The sequence below is a fragment of the Amphibalanus amphitrite genome, unplaced genomic scaffold (assembly GCF_019059575.1).
Source record: "Amphibalanus amphitrite isolate SeventyFive unplaced genomic scaffold, NRLGWU_Aamphi_draft 000041F_arrow, whole genome shotgun sequence".
In the NCBI taxonomy this organism is placed as follows: Eukaryota; Metazoa; Arthropoda; class Thecostraca; order Balanomorpha; family Balanidae; genus Amphibalanus; species Amphibalanus amphitrite.
In genome coordinates this window covers 1,256,292-1,269,215 of record NW_024881537.1, presented here as the reverse complement: position 1 = coordinate 1,269,215, position 12,924 = coordinate 1,256,292, and positions in this window count along the sequence as shown.

Below are 12,924 nucleotides of genomic sequence, written 5' to 3'. Positions count from 1 at the left end.
CCCGTTCCGTATCTTCCGTTCCATTCCACGACTCGCACGTTCCAGTGACTTGTTTGTTTGTTTTGTTGGGTTAGGCCCTTTCGGTCCAATGAGACCATTTCAGAGCCGGGAGGATGATAGGATATAGGGAGAGACATTGGTCTGGGCAGGCACCCTAGTGAGTCGCCGGGGCTGAGCCCGTCCAGAGGACAGGCCACCCAGCCCCAAGGCACTCACTGCACCCGGCTACGGGGTGCGCTCCCTCGGGAGCAGCGGTGCCGCTCCAAGGGAGCAGCCCGCATGAGATAGTTGCCTGTCCAGCCCGGAGGGGAGTTGCGGCGTGGAGGAGAAGGATTTCAGTATCCTGAGGATAGAAGCATGGAACGGTGAGTGACTTGCTGCAGTAGCGTCATCTATACCTCGCCCTTACTGCCGGGAAGGCCGCGAGTTGCGACATCTATACTATCCCCGCGTTCGATGTCTCTCGGACGGCGAAGATTCTACGCCGTCCGGCCAATCACGTTAGCCGAGCCCCCGCTGACCTTGGACGGGATTGGCCGGACGACGTAGAATCTTCGCCGTCCGAGAGACATCGAACGCGGGGTATGTCTCGGCCTGAAGTATTCATCCGCCACGATGTATTTATTTTTGTCAATCGGTTTGGTCCTTCTGGCCGGATAGGTCGTCAGAATTATCTGAAGGTGCCTGAAATGTCTCGTTAGTGGAAAAAATGTCTCGTTAGTGGAATTCCACTATCTGGCAACTAGCCCTATGTAAACGCGGCTATTGACTTATTATGGGGAGGTCGCGAAACTGACCTGACCTTAGGTCACCGATATCAAAATTCCGAGATATACAAATTGCACATACTGGTACCCTAACTAAAGCCTGAAGAGAAGAAATCGATCGGTCAAAAACTCTAGCTCTGGCGTGATTGCAAACTTTTCTGAGGTAGGGTCACCAAACCGCCTCTGGTGACCTGACCTGAGGTCAGATCAACTCAAAATTTTCAGACATGTTGCGTAGAAGCCTTTTAGGAAAAGTCAGAAAATTTGAGCTTCCTAGCTCAACGCGTTTGGGAGAAATAACAAAAAAACCTCAGGGGGGGGGCTCCTGAGGCCCCCCCCCCCGCCAGGAATAGGGTTAAAGCAATATTGGGGTCACCAGAGGTCACCAAAGGTCAAAATTTGCCAACTGTCATTATATTTTTCAGAAAACATGCCGCTATCTCAGGAACCATGGTAGCTAGAAAAACGCATTGAAGAGCAATCGATAGTTTTTGAACTCTTCTATTGAAAAGGACATAATCAATATTGACCTCAGGTCAACGGTTTAGCCTCCAGAGGGCAAAAACTCCAAAAATAGCTGTTTTTACGAAAAGCGTTTTTCGACAATAACTTTCGACTACAAAAATCCACGACATTTCTATTGCCAGAATCGTGTTCCCCTCGCCGAGACGCGTCGAATGAACTATAATTTGACCTTGAAAGGTCAACTTGAAAATTTGACCTCAGGTCAAGGTCATGACCTGACCGGAAAAGGTCATGTTGCATATCAGTCGATGCGTCTCTACACACAGAAAAATATTAACACCGAGCTGGTTTATTTTACACCAAAGTTTTTCATGAATATTGTACAGAGACTAGGGGAGAGTGGGGTGGGTTGTATCAGTTTTTACTCCGAGACCCATAACCTCGTAACTATCCGTGATAAACTCATTATTTCCATACTATCCCCTTCCTTGATTCTTCTGCTTTTTTGTGCAAAGTAACTTTTCCGCTACCTCTACCAGTTTTTCTTCTAAGGTCTCCCGAATAGAACAATGTTTTTGATACAACTTGCCCCATGGCTTGGGTGAGTTGTATCACATGGTGGGGTAATTTGTATCACTAGGCATTTCACGTTTCAGGGAGTGTGCTTGCTACTGGTTTTGAATATAACAACATTAAATGGGGTTAATTTAATACAATGTATATGCTCAAAGGCTTCACTTTTATTAGACCAAACTTAGGTCAATGCAATCCGAACGAAACATCGAAACGAACGAAACATCAACAGACTAAACGCAAAAGTGGCCCGTTAAGAGCAAAGAAGCCAACACATTGTGCCGAAATGGAACGAGTATTGACCAGCTACCTACAAACGCGAGCCAGGGCTTAGCTTTCGCGATCAAAAGCAACATACCTATACATACATACATGTTACAACATACCCCACCCGGCTCTGATACAACATGTACATAGCCGCCATCTTGGAAAAAACATCCTCGTGCTCAAAAAACAGCGGACAGCTGGAGAAATCCGTTTTCACTCACGCAGCCTTAGAACCTACCCTCACCACCGCTACGGAGATCTTTCAAATTCGTGCACATCTAAATGCCCAGAACACACATTTTCTTGCAACCTATTTTTTTAGAATGACATTAAAAAAACATAAAATCGGCTCTCACCTCGAGACGCGTCCACTCAGCCACAAGACAGAACAGGGAAAGATGGCGCCCGGAAAACCTCGTCGGCTGGTCGTGTCGCGAGCGCCATCCATTGGATAAGTTTGGCACAATTCGCCCTGATACAACTTGGACATGATACAACTCTCCCCGCTCTCCCCTACAATTACGCCGAATGCACTATTTAACGTCAGTGGTATTTTCAAAAGAATGATCGTACACTTCCATAACACATTCCTTCTTTTTTTATCGAAGTAGAAATGAGGGTGGCTAGATTATGAAACACCGTGGAGGTACAAAAAGTAAATCTAGACTATAAAAGATGGGATCAGTTTATGTACACCGAAGAAGGTATTAAAACGACAGCAAAGCGGTACGTTTACACCTTGAGGCCTATAATTACCTTGTAAATACTTTTAAAAGAGTGTAAAATATTTTTTTTTTTTTTTGCTCCGCCAGCCTAAAGCCAGTCTGGAGCCGGGGGTCATTACATCTGACAATTTTGGCCAGGAACAAAGTTTTACGTTAAGCCGGTTTATGTGAACCCGGAAGCAATAGCAACGTGGGAGCCTATCCTTAGCGTGTATGAGCAAATCTAATGGGGAATTTACTTTTGCCGAAGTGCCGAAAAAGCCGGAACAAAAAACACAGATGAAGAAACGGTAACATTTATTTACATCACATATTCATACACTTGTTTAACCCTCGCCCATGTAGGGGGGGGGGTTGGTGCAACCCCCCCTGAGGTTTTTCGGAAATAGTGCAAAAACGGCGGCGCGCAGCGCCGCCAAATTTTGGGTACCTTATGGGGCAAACCTTGCGCATCTTTTGATAAAAAAAAATTTGACCGGGTCATGTCAGGTCACGGAGTTATGACGTCACAAAGGGAACAGCCTCCGGCCGGATTTTCACAAACTGAGTGCCAACGCCCGAGGTTTCCTGCCGGTGGTACGGACATCGGTTGATGGATCGTGATGAAACTTCCCATGCATGTTGGGGCAAGTATTGGCTATCATATGGTATAAGAAACTTGACCGGGTCAGGTCAGGTCACGGAGCTATGACGTCACAAGAGGAACAGCGTCCGGTACTATTTTTGAAAAGCGCCCGAACCACTATTTTGCTAATTCTTGTCACCTCAATGGGAATATGCAGCAATATTAGCTTCTATAGGGAGCAAATGGACCTTCCAAATCCAAAAATACAATCAGATTTCAAAAATTTAAATTTTGATTTTTCGAATTTCTGCCGCCGACTGTGACCTTGCCGACTTCCGGCGCTCCCAACGCGCCATTTTTAGAGCTATGGAAACGAAATACATACCAAACGATAGAGAATTGATCAAGGAACACGATAGTGAAGGTTTGAAGTCGATATCTCCCACCGTTTTGCCGCAATCGCCGCGGAAAGTTGAAAAAAGTTTATTTTTCCGAAAATTTGACCTTTGACCGGTCAAAAGTAGGTCAAATGTTGACCTAGGACCAAAAAATATACCACCAATCGCGAGATCTCGGCGAGAGCAATCCGTTGGTCTTTTCCGCTAAGCTCTACGACGCTCCGTTTTCAAACGCCAAGGGGGGGGTCGCACCAACCCCCCCCCTGCATGGGCGAAGGTGGCAGATCGCCGTTTACGGGCGAGGGTTAAGGTGTCAGTGTACTGGTGTGGGATGTATTGTCAGGGAAAAAGTCCTAAATAACAAAAAACCTGACGCCTATTGCAAAGGGGAAAACCCCGCGCTGAAGCCAAAGAGCGCAGGGAAAAAACCCCTACAGTTGTATGTCAGTTGTTGTACAGTTGTTGTATGTATGTCCTACAGTCTAATGTGTAGGAGGTAGAAGGGAAGGGATAATGACGGCCCCGTGCTGGGGAGGGGCGCCCGGCGACCACAGGCGTAAACACCTTGGCCGCCAGTCGGCGTTGGCTCTCAACGACTCCGCCTTAGCGGGTCGGAGAGCGCAATAGGGGGCCGCCAGTTACACATAGTGCAATGCAAGAAACATCAATGGCTAGAGCGCGAGCAAACGATGCAATCAGAAGGAAAATGTAAATAAACGACCGGAATTTAGGTTGCACGTGTAAGGAACTGGGCGCCGCGTTACTATCGTCCCCACGGCACCCACTCACGCCCGTGCTCGGGGTTCCGTTTGTATCAGTGAGGTGGTTTTTATATGTTGTTAATAAGACGTGCCTCCTGAAGAAAGGTAAAAAGCAAATCATGTAGCTCTGGATGATCGTCGCCAAGGATAGTTGGCAAATCAAGACTGAGGCCATGTGTGGTAATGTGTCTTATAATGTGTCTCCTGTGGTGCTGTAAGCGTGGGCAGTGGAGTATGAAGTGCTGTATTGTGTATCTTGGATGTGTGGGGCAATAGTGACATATTGGAGGTGGTACATGGTCGTATATATGCGAGTGTGTAAGATACGTGTGTCCTAGCCTCAGTCTGGCCAGCACGGTTTCTTTTTGTCTTGTAGGTTGATTTGAAGAAGAGAAATGGGAAATTGATGGTTTAAAGGTAGTGTGCCACCTTTGAAAGATTTCCCATTTTATTTTCCCTAGGATAAGAAGCTTCTGTTTTTACCTAATATCGCAAAAAAAATCAAAAATGGGCCTGGAATAGTGCCTTTTTCGCCTAAAAGTTTTTCGGTTTTTAGATATGTATAACAACTGTAGTGGGCTCACCTGCAAACAGGCGTCGGGCAACAATCGCGAATGCGGCGCACTTGTGACAATAAGCAAAGGTCATTATAGTGTTACGACCATACGACGTACGGGAATGAGTTATCAGCTGTCTAATCGTAGACAACACAATGTCGAGCCTTAAACTGTAAGCCCGTATTGTATTGTTTCTTTTATTTGGCTGTCGAACATTATTTATGGTTTGAAGTATGATTTTATGTAAAATAATTGATATGAAAAAGCCGTCTTATAAGTTATGACCCCATTTCACCACACGCAAGTGGCAGAAATGACAATGATCAGCTGACGCATTTTTCTTGGCCGAAGTCAGAGCGCGCGGCCCGACGCACCACGCGTATTTGGAAATTCCGACCTCGACGAGCATCAGAAGCCACCTAACAGGCGTGTTCGAAACCGCAGGAGATGATGATGAACGGGTTTATCGAAACTTGATTGGATGAGCATATCGGTAATAGCGATTTCAGTGTGTGCATTTATTGTTCATAGTGGTGTGAAATGTGGTTGGGGTACGACCGACAACCCGTCGGGGCGAATTTCGCACTGGGGTACTCAAAATTTGAAGAATTTAAGACGTTTCCATGAGTTTTGAAGGTATGGATAAGTTCTAAAAATCCGGTTCTCCTTATCTGGGCCATTAACTCCATACGGTCCAAGAAAGCTGGCACACTACCTTTAATCGGATAGAGATGTGGATGTTTGATTGTGTCCCAGTCTCTTTGTCGAAGTTGCATAAAAGAGACGAAAATGTGGTTGATAAAATCTATAACTGGAAGCGGAAGATGATTTCGAGACGAGAAGAGAAGTCCAGTTTTGGCAAGGTTATCTGCCCGTTCGTTACCTTGGATCCCCATATGTGCGGGGATCCAGAGGATTCTTACTTCTTTATGTTCTTTCTGTAGAGCAATCAGCTGCTTTTTTATTTTGTATACCAAAGGATGTGTTTCCGTTTTTCTTGTCATCAGAGTTCTAACAGAAGAAGCCGAGTCTGTACATACTACTGCTTTCTGAAAATGTTTACTTACAATATATTTAAGAGCCGAACTAATCGCTATCAATTCAGCGCTGAATATGCTGTGGCTGTCGTGAAGTCTGTTTGTTTTTTCATAATTTTGCGAAGTTATAGCTGCGGCAGAGTGTCCGTCTCTCCGCGAGCCATCGGTATAAATATATGCGTCTGCCTGATGCTCTGCTTTGTATTTAAAGAACAGCTGTTGTGCTTCCTCTTTTGTAATTTTTGTCTTTTTATCGGTGAATAGGAAATCGATATGCTTGATTTGTTGTAAGAAGAAAGAGGAAAGTGAAGGTGAGGGCATGATGTTCGGATGGGATATTCGAAAGACGTTGAGCACCATTTGAATTCGAAAGGCGATAACCGGGAAGCGCCTTTGAGGAGCAGTCGGCTGCAGAGCTTCAGTGTAACGGTTGTTTAGTATTTTAAATGTGTGGTGTGAAGGAAAGGAACACGACCGTGCGAAGAACCGAAGGAGCTGGTATTTCCGGCGCTGTGCAAGTAGAGGCAGATTGAGTTCGATATGGAGACATATTATGTTTGTGGTGGACATCGCGCCCGCAACTATGCGGAGTGCTTTGTTCTGGATTACTTGCAATGACTCAATTTTCTTAGAAGCTATATCATCAAATAGAAAAGCATTATAGTCCAAGATAGGGCGAATTAGGGAAATGTATAGTCTGAGAAGTGTGCTTCTATCTGCACCCCACTTCTTACCAGCTATACATTTAAGTATGTTTATACGCCTTTCGCAGCGTTGGGCTATATCTTCGAAGTGTTTATTGAATGTGAGTTTATTGTCAAGGGTGACTCCCAAATATTTAAATTGGTTTACATATTCAATAGGTATGTTGTTTATCTGTAGTCTAGGGGGGTTAGTAAAACGGCTTCTAGGGGGAGCGAATATCATTGCCACTGTTTTAATTGGGGACACGGTAAGTCCCCATTTGTCGCACCACTTTCTAATATCATCAAGTGCCATGTTCATGTAAGAATACGCCGTTTGTACAGACGAATCAGTAACCCAGACGGCTATGTCATCGGCATATATTGAAAATTTAAGTTTAGTAGTATTTGTTTGTATTATGTCATCAATCATTACTAGGAAAAGGGTCGGGGACAACACACTGCCTTGTGGTAGCCCGTGCTCCTGTAAAATATCCGTGGAGGTGTTCTCAAAGTAGCTTACGTCCTTCGCGCATGCGCAAAAGGACGAATGCGCGTCCGCGTTCGCCGCCATTTTTTTCTCAGTCTGGTCGGCTGAAGCGTGGAGCGCATTGGCAGTGCTCAGACCATGAAGAATCAGTGGTGTTTATCGAATTGTGCGGTACATATTGTGGAAATGAAGTGGAAAACAGAAGTGGAATTGTGGCTGCAGACTGCAGATACAGCAGTAACAGGATGACTGAGGCGGAAACGTGGAGGAGGGTAGACTGTTTCGAAGCGTCCGGTTGCGGGAGCTTTTCCTGCGTGCGCCTGTCGCGAAGGTAAGTTATAACCCTACTCCGGACGGGCTCTGGAAGGTTCGGAATCGGGCGGGGGCCTTTTCGACCCCCTTCAGATCTCGAAAACCACTAATCGGAGTGACAAATGCTAAACGGCGTTTCGCGGCGGTGGCCGGCGGGTGGTCCACCGGCCGGCCGACCGGTGAGCGGTCACCGCCTGAGGCCGCCCACTGGTCACGTGACCGGGCGGTCGGGCGGACGGGGTGCGCCGCGCGGCGGCGAATTATAGAATGAGCGGGAGCGCGGAGTCGGACGAACGTGGTCTGCGGCCGGCTCGCTGCGTTAGGGCCCTTGGTTTTCTGTTTAGGGACTATCTATTTGCTTTCGCTAAATCTCATTATCGTTATTGTACATATATCTTGGTCTAGGTTCTTGCTTTCTTTCCCGGTGAGCACACGCTACACTTGCATGACCTTAATAGTGTCGCTGAGGCGCGGATAGGAGAGACGACTGAGTGGGCCGAGACTTGTATTACAACTGTGGTGACTGGTAGACTGGTTGGGGTTCGCCAGTGCATCTGCGTTATATGCAAGGTGGTTGCACAATGAAGGACTGGTCCGCCGACCCGCCGGGTCGGTGGACGGTGCCGACACGTGGGGAAAGTGACGGCTATTTCTATGTAACAAAGCTTGAACGTGTACTCTCTTTATCATGATATGGAAGAAGGGAATCGGTCCCACATTATCTTCCCTCCCCCAGGGAAGCGTAGGGAACCGAAGCGATCATAACAAAGAGAGAAAACGTTTAGCTAACGGAGAAAGAAATTTCCATATGAGCATATCACAAAATGGTATGAACAGATAAGTAAGTTTCGTGACAATTACACCTACTACCGGGCGATCCCTCCGCACTCTTGGCGGGGACCGTCCCTGGGCATCTTTGGCCCTCGGTATCTCTGGCCGAATATCAACACAATATAAATTCAGTGAATTGACGACGATTAACGTATTTGAATGTTCATACCGTTCAGAGTATGCTCTTTCTACGTTTACTAGTGTCCAAATGACACGGCAAAGTGCAGGCAAAAATTAAACGCACTTGCAATTTCTCCGTGAATTTTGGGGTGAGCAACCACAATGAAGCGCAACAAACGACAGAACACTGACGAAAACGGATAATGAAACAGTACGGTTTTTGAAACACATCGATGTTAAAACAAATTTCACAGCACAATTTCACTGTCACTTTTTGACGAAAAAAATATAGCAAAAGTTCGTAATCTTCAAATGCTCTTGATATTATGCCAGTTTTTCTTGAATTTAGCGTTGTAGTTTTCGTCTTCTCTCCTCCGATCTTGAGTCCTTCAGGAAGGTGGTGTCCATCACTCGATGATGCTGAGGAGGACGGCGCGGGCTGATGAGCCGTGCGCTGCCGGCGGGCTCCGTAGTAGTCCAGGGCAGATGATGACTGTACCGCAGGGCAGATGGTATTGCCGGGCAGAGCTACTCACTGGAGACGGTGTTGCTGGACGATGACGAGTCCAGGATGGTCAGCTCCCTAGTCGATGACGTGACGTAGGGGCGATACACCGTCACGGAGCACGGACTAACCAGTCTGCGATGTCAGTGCAGATGTAGAGGCTGGGGTCCGTGTTGAGGGGCACAAGTCCCCTCGACCGCCGCTGCCACCATTGTCGCGGAGGCGCGGAAGGAGAGACGACTGAGTGGGCCGAGACTTGTATTACAACTGTGGTGACTGGTAGACTGGCTGGGGTTCGCCAGTGCGTCTGCGTTATATGCAAGGTGGTTGCACAATGAAGGACTGGTCCGCCGACCCGCCGGGTCGGTGGACGGTGCCGACACGTGGGGAAAGTGACGGCTATTTCTATGTAACAAAGCTTGAACGTGTACTCTCTTTATCATGATATGGAAGAAGGGAATCGGTCCCACAATAGGTCAACTTCAAAATTTGTCCTAAGAAGGTCACGCTGATCGCTGGATACCAATCAACGCGCCATAACCAGGCAAACAGTTTAGTACATTTACAAGTCTTTAGCACCATTCATATCGTGATTTATCAGCTAAAACCATTGCTGACGTCACATGACCTCGGATGACCCTTCCCAGTACCCTTGTCAGTAAATGGCATCTGAGTCATTACAGATCAGATAATCTGTCATAATCCTGAAAGAATCGGATGGTTTTGACTCGTTTACTCAAAGCAGGACGCATTTCAATATTTTCACATGGACTTGTAATGTAAAGATCACGACTCTTGACCTTACCTCAGGTCATAGATATGCAATTTCTTATATATACAAATTACACATACTGATACTGTGATGATGACCTGAAAAGGGGAGATCACTCCGTGAAAAACTCTAGCTCTGACGTGATTGCAAACGTTTCTGAGGTGGGATAGAAAAAAAAACGCTCTGGTGACCTGACCTGATCTGAAACGGCATTTTTTGCTGAAATTTGCGTAATGAATATTTAGGAAAAGTCACCAAGTATGACCTGAATACCCACGCCCGGAATAGGCTTAACCCGGCAGGCGGTGGGCCTACCAGCCACCTTCCGCGCGGTGGGGGGGGGCATTTTTTTGCCCCCCCCCCCCCCTCGTATCTCCGAAACTACTGGACGGATCCGGAAAATTCACACGGCGTTCGATAGTTCTGTCAAATTTGTCGAAGAAAACCAATTTTCATTGACCTCGGGGTCACCGATGACGTCACAGGTAGGTCAGGTCAAAAATAAAATGTTTCGCCGTTCACGGGGCTTCTAGAGAAAATGCTATAACACCGAGTAAAACGCATTTTGTCGAAAATCAGCGATAAGGCGTCAGTTGTCTAGTAGGGGAGAGCGGGGCCAGTTGAAACACGGGGTCAGATGAAACATGGCTTTAATTTCAACAGTATGCAACAGATAGCGTTGTCGACACCACTGCGCATCCGCGCTCGACCACTTCATTTGTCAACGACGTTTGGGCGGCGAACGGACGGTAATTTTGATTTGGCACTTGTTTTTGTGTTTTTGAGGGGCGTTTGGGAGAAATCATTTTTGTGAATATTTAGTGATATCCTATATACCTTTGTTTGCTGAAAGAAACACTTCTGGCTCCGGAATGTCACCTTATTTGGCCTCTCATTCAGCATGATGCCGTCCCTCCAGCTCGTTTGACATGTGCTTTACGGCGCGTACGAGATGGCGGGAGCGGATGGGGTCAATTGAAACGCTTCTCTTAGGGTCAGTTGAAACAGGGCCACAGGCCGTTTCAACCGACCCCAGTGACCTTTGCAATGGTTATGTTCAGGGGGCTGTTAACATTAAAGGAAATAGTCTACCTTTAAAATGACGGTTTAAACAGAAAAAGCAGTTTGATGGAGCTCAATTTTTGACCCCTTTATCTCCAGCCTTTTGCTTGAAAGCACACTTACGACTGAGATATTCCTCATTTTCCTCATCCGCCCATTTTACCATAGTCTATGTACTTTATGTCACCTATTATGAGGAACTTTGCACTTTTAGCTTTCCAACGACCTATTGAATGTAGCATTTGGAAAAGTAAACCGGACAAAATATGTCCTTTAGAAAGTGGCCTTAAATATGAAAACATCCAATTAGGTTTTTGACTTATCTTAGGATAGGTGCAATTGACCCCATGGGCTGGTTCAATTGACCCTCGCATCGGGGTCATTTGAAACGGGCGTAGAGCTGTTTTATAAGCATGCGTTTGGCAGCAAAATATGTTTGAAACATAATTTCACATGTCTTAAAATAAAGCCAAAAGAGTATATTTTTTAATGGTACTATGCATTTTTCGATATGACAACTAGATCTCGCTGTGCATGTCAATATATAAAAAGTGGTTCAACTGGCCCCGCTCTCCCCTACATATGTTGCTATTAGAAGTCACTGGTCATACCAGGTCGGGTCACAGGTCAGGTCACCAAAGGTCACGAAGGGTCACCACATGAACCCAACTTTACTAAGGTTGTGCGATGCATATTTTATGGCCAGTTTTTCATTTCCAACTCAATGGTATTGGTTATAAGACCATCAGGTACGGTTTAGGTCACTTTCTGGTGGAGGTAAGGTCAAGGTCAGGTCAAAAAAGGTCAAATTTTAAGGTTGATATTTTTGCATAACATGGGTGTTGATTCGATGCAGCTCGTCACGGGGAGTCTAATGGTGGTCTTTGTTTTGCGCTACGAGGTCTAGAATTGCTAAAAATTGAGTTTGAAAATTTGACGTCATCAATTTTGAACAGTTTTTTCGCTATAACTTGGCCAAAAAAAGAGGTATTGATCTAAAATTTTGTATGTAGATAGAATGCGGTAGGGACTATCACATATATTCCGTTTTTTCGAAATTCCAAAAACTTTTTGGATTTTTTGGCTATTATTTTCAAAAAATCTATTTTTTGATTTTTGGGGTCAAAATCCAAAACAAATCGAAAAACCGAAATAGCAGTTTTGTAGCCCTCTTGATTTCACACCTTTTATGTTTGATTCATTTTTCTGTATCTCTAAAGCTGTAGGCCTGACAGCTCTTCCCGCGAAACCTTTTTTTGGGTCGAAAATGGCAAAAATGACGTCACTCTGACGTCATTAGCGGCCGACCTATCATAGCCTTTGGAAAAAAAATTGTTACCATGTGCGCTAGCTACTCCCGGGAGGGTACTGAAAGTTTGGTGACGATCGGCGGAGCGGTTCTCGAGATATATCGAAAAAAACTAAAGGGGGGGGGGGGACAAAAAATGCCCCCCCCCCACCGCCTGGAAGGTTAATGTCAAGAAACCTGTCAAGACCGTGTTTTTATTTTCGGAGGGTATGAAAGTAAATTGCGAATCAAGTATCGAATAACCGATCAAAGTACCTAAATAGGCATTACATGAAGGATCGTTAAATGAGCGCGGGTCTTCTGGCTTGTTTCAGAGTCAGCCAAAGATGTGGGACAGCTTCGTGGACTTATGGGCTGTTGTGATCACGGCCAGCCAAACAGTGGCGAACTCCAACGAGACGGCGTCGAAGTGATTGATGCAGGGCAATAATCCCATAAGGGACAATAATACGGACGCACTTGATTAGAGTTGTGTTTTTTTTTTTGCTGTTGAAAAAGCAAACCTGAATTTTCTGAAAACTTTCAAAAGATGTGCCGCACTTCTTAAAGGCCTTTGTCATGATAACAAAATCGTTGTTTACGGTAGCACCATGGTGATTTCCTGTTTCGCATAGGTTGATTACACCAGTGCCGCAGTGCTATGCGTCATTGCTATGACGCGTCATTGCTATGACGCGTCATTGCTATGACGCGTCATTGCTATGACGCAAAGATGTGCCGCAGTG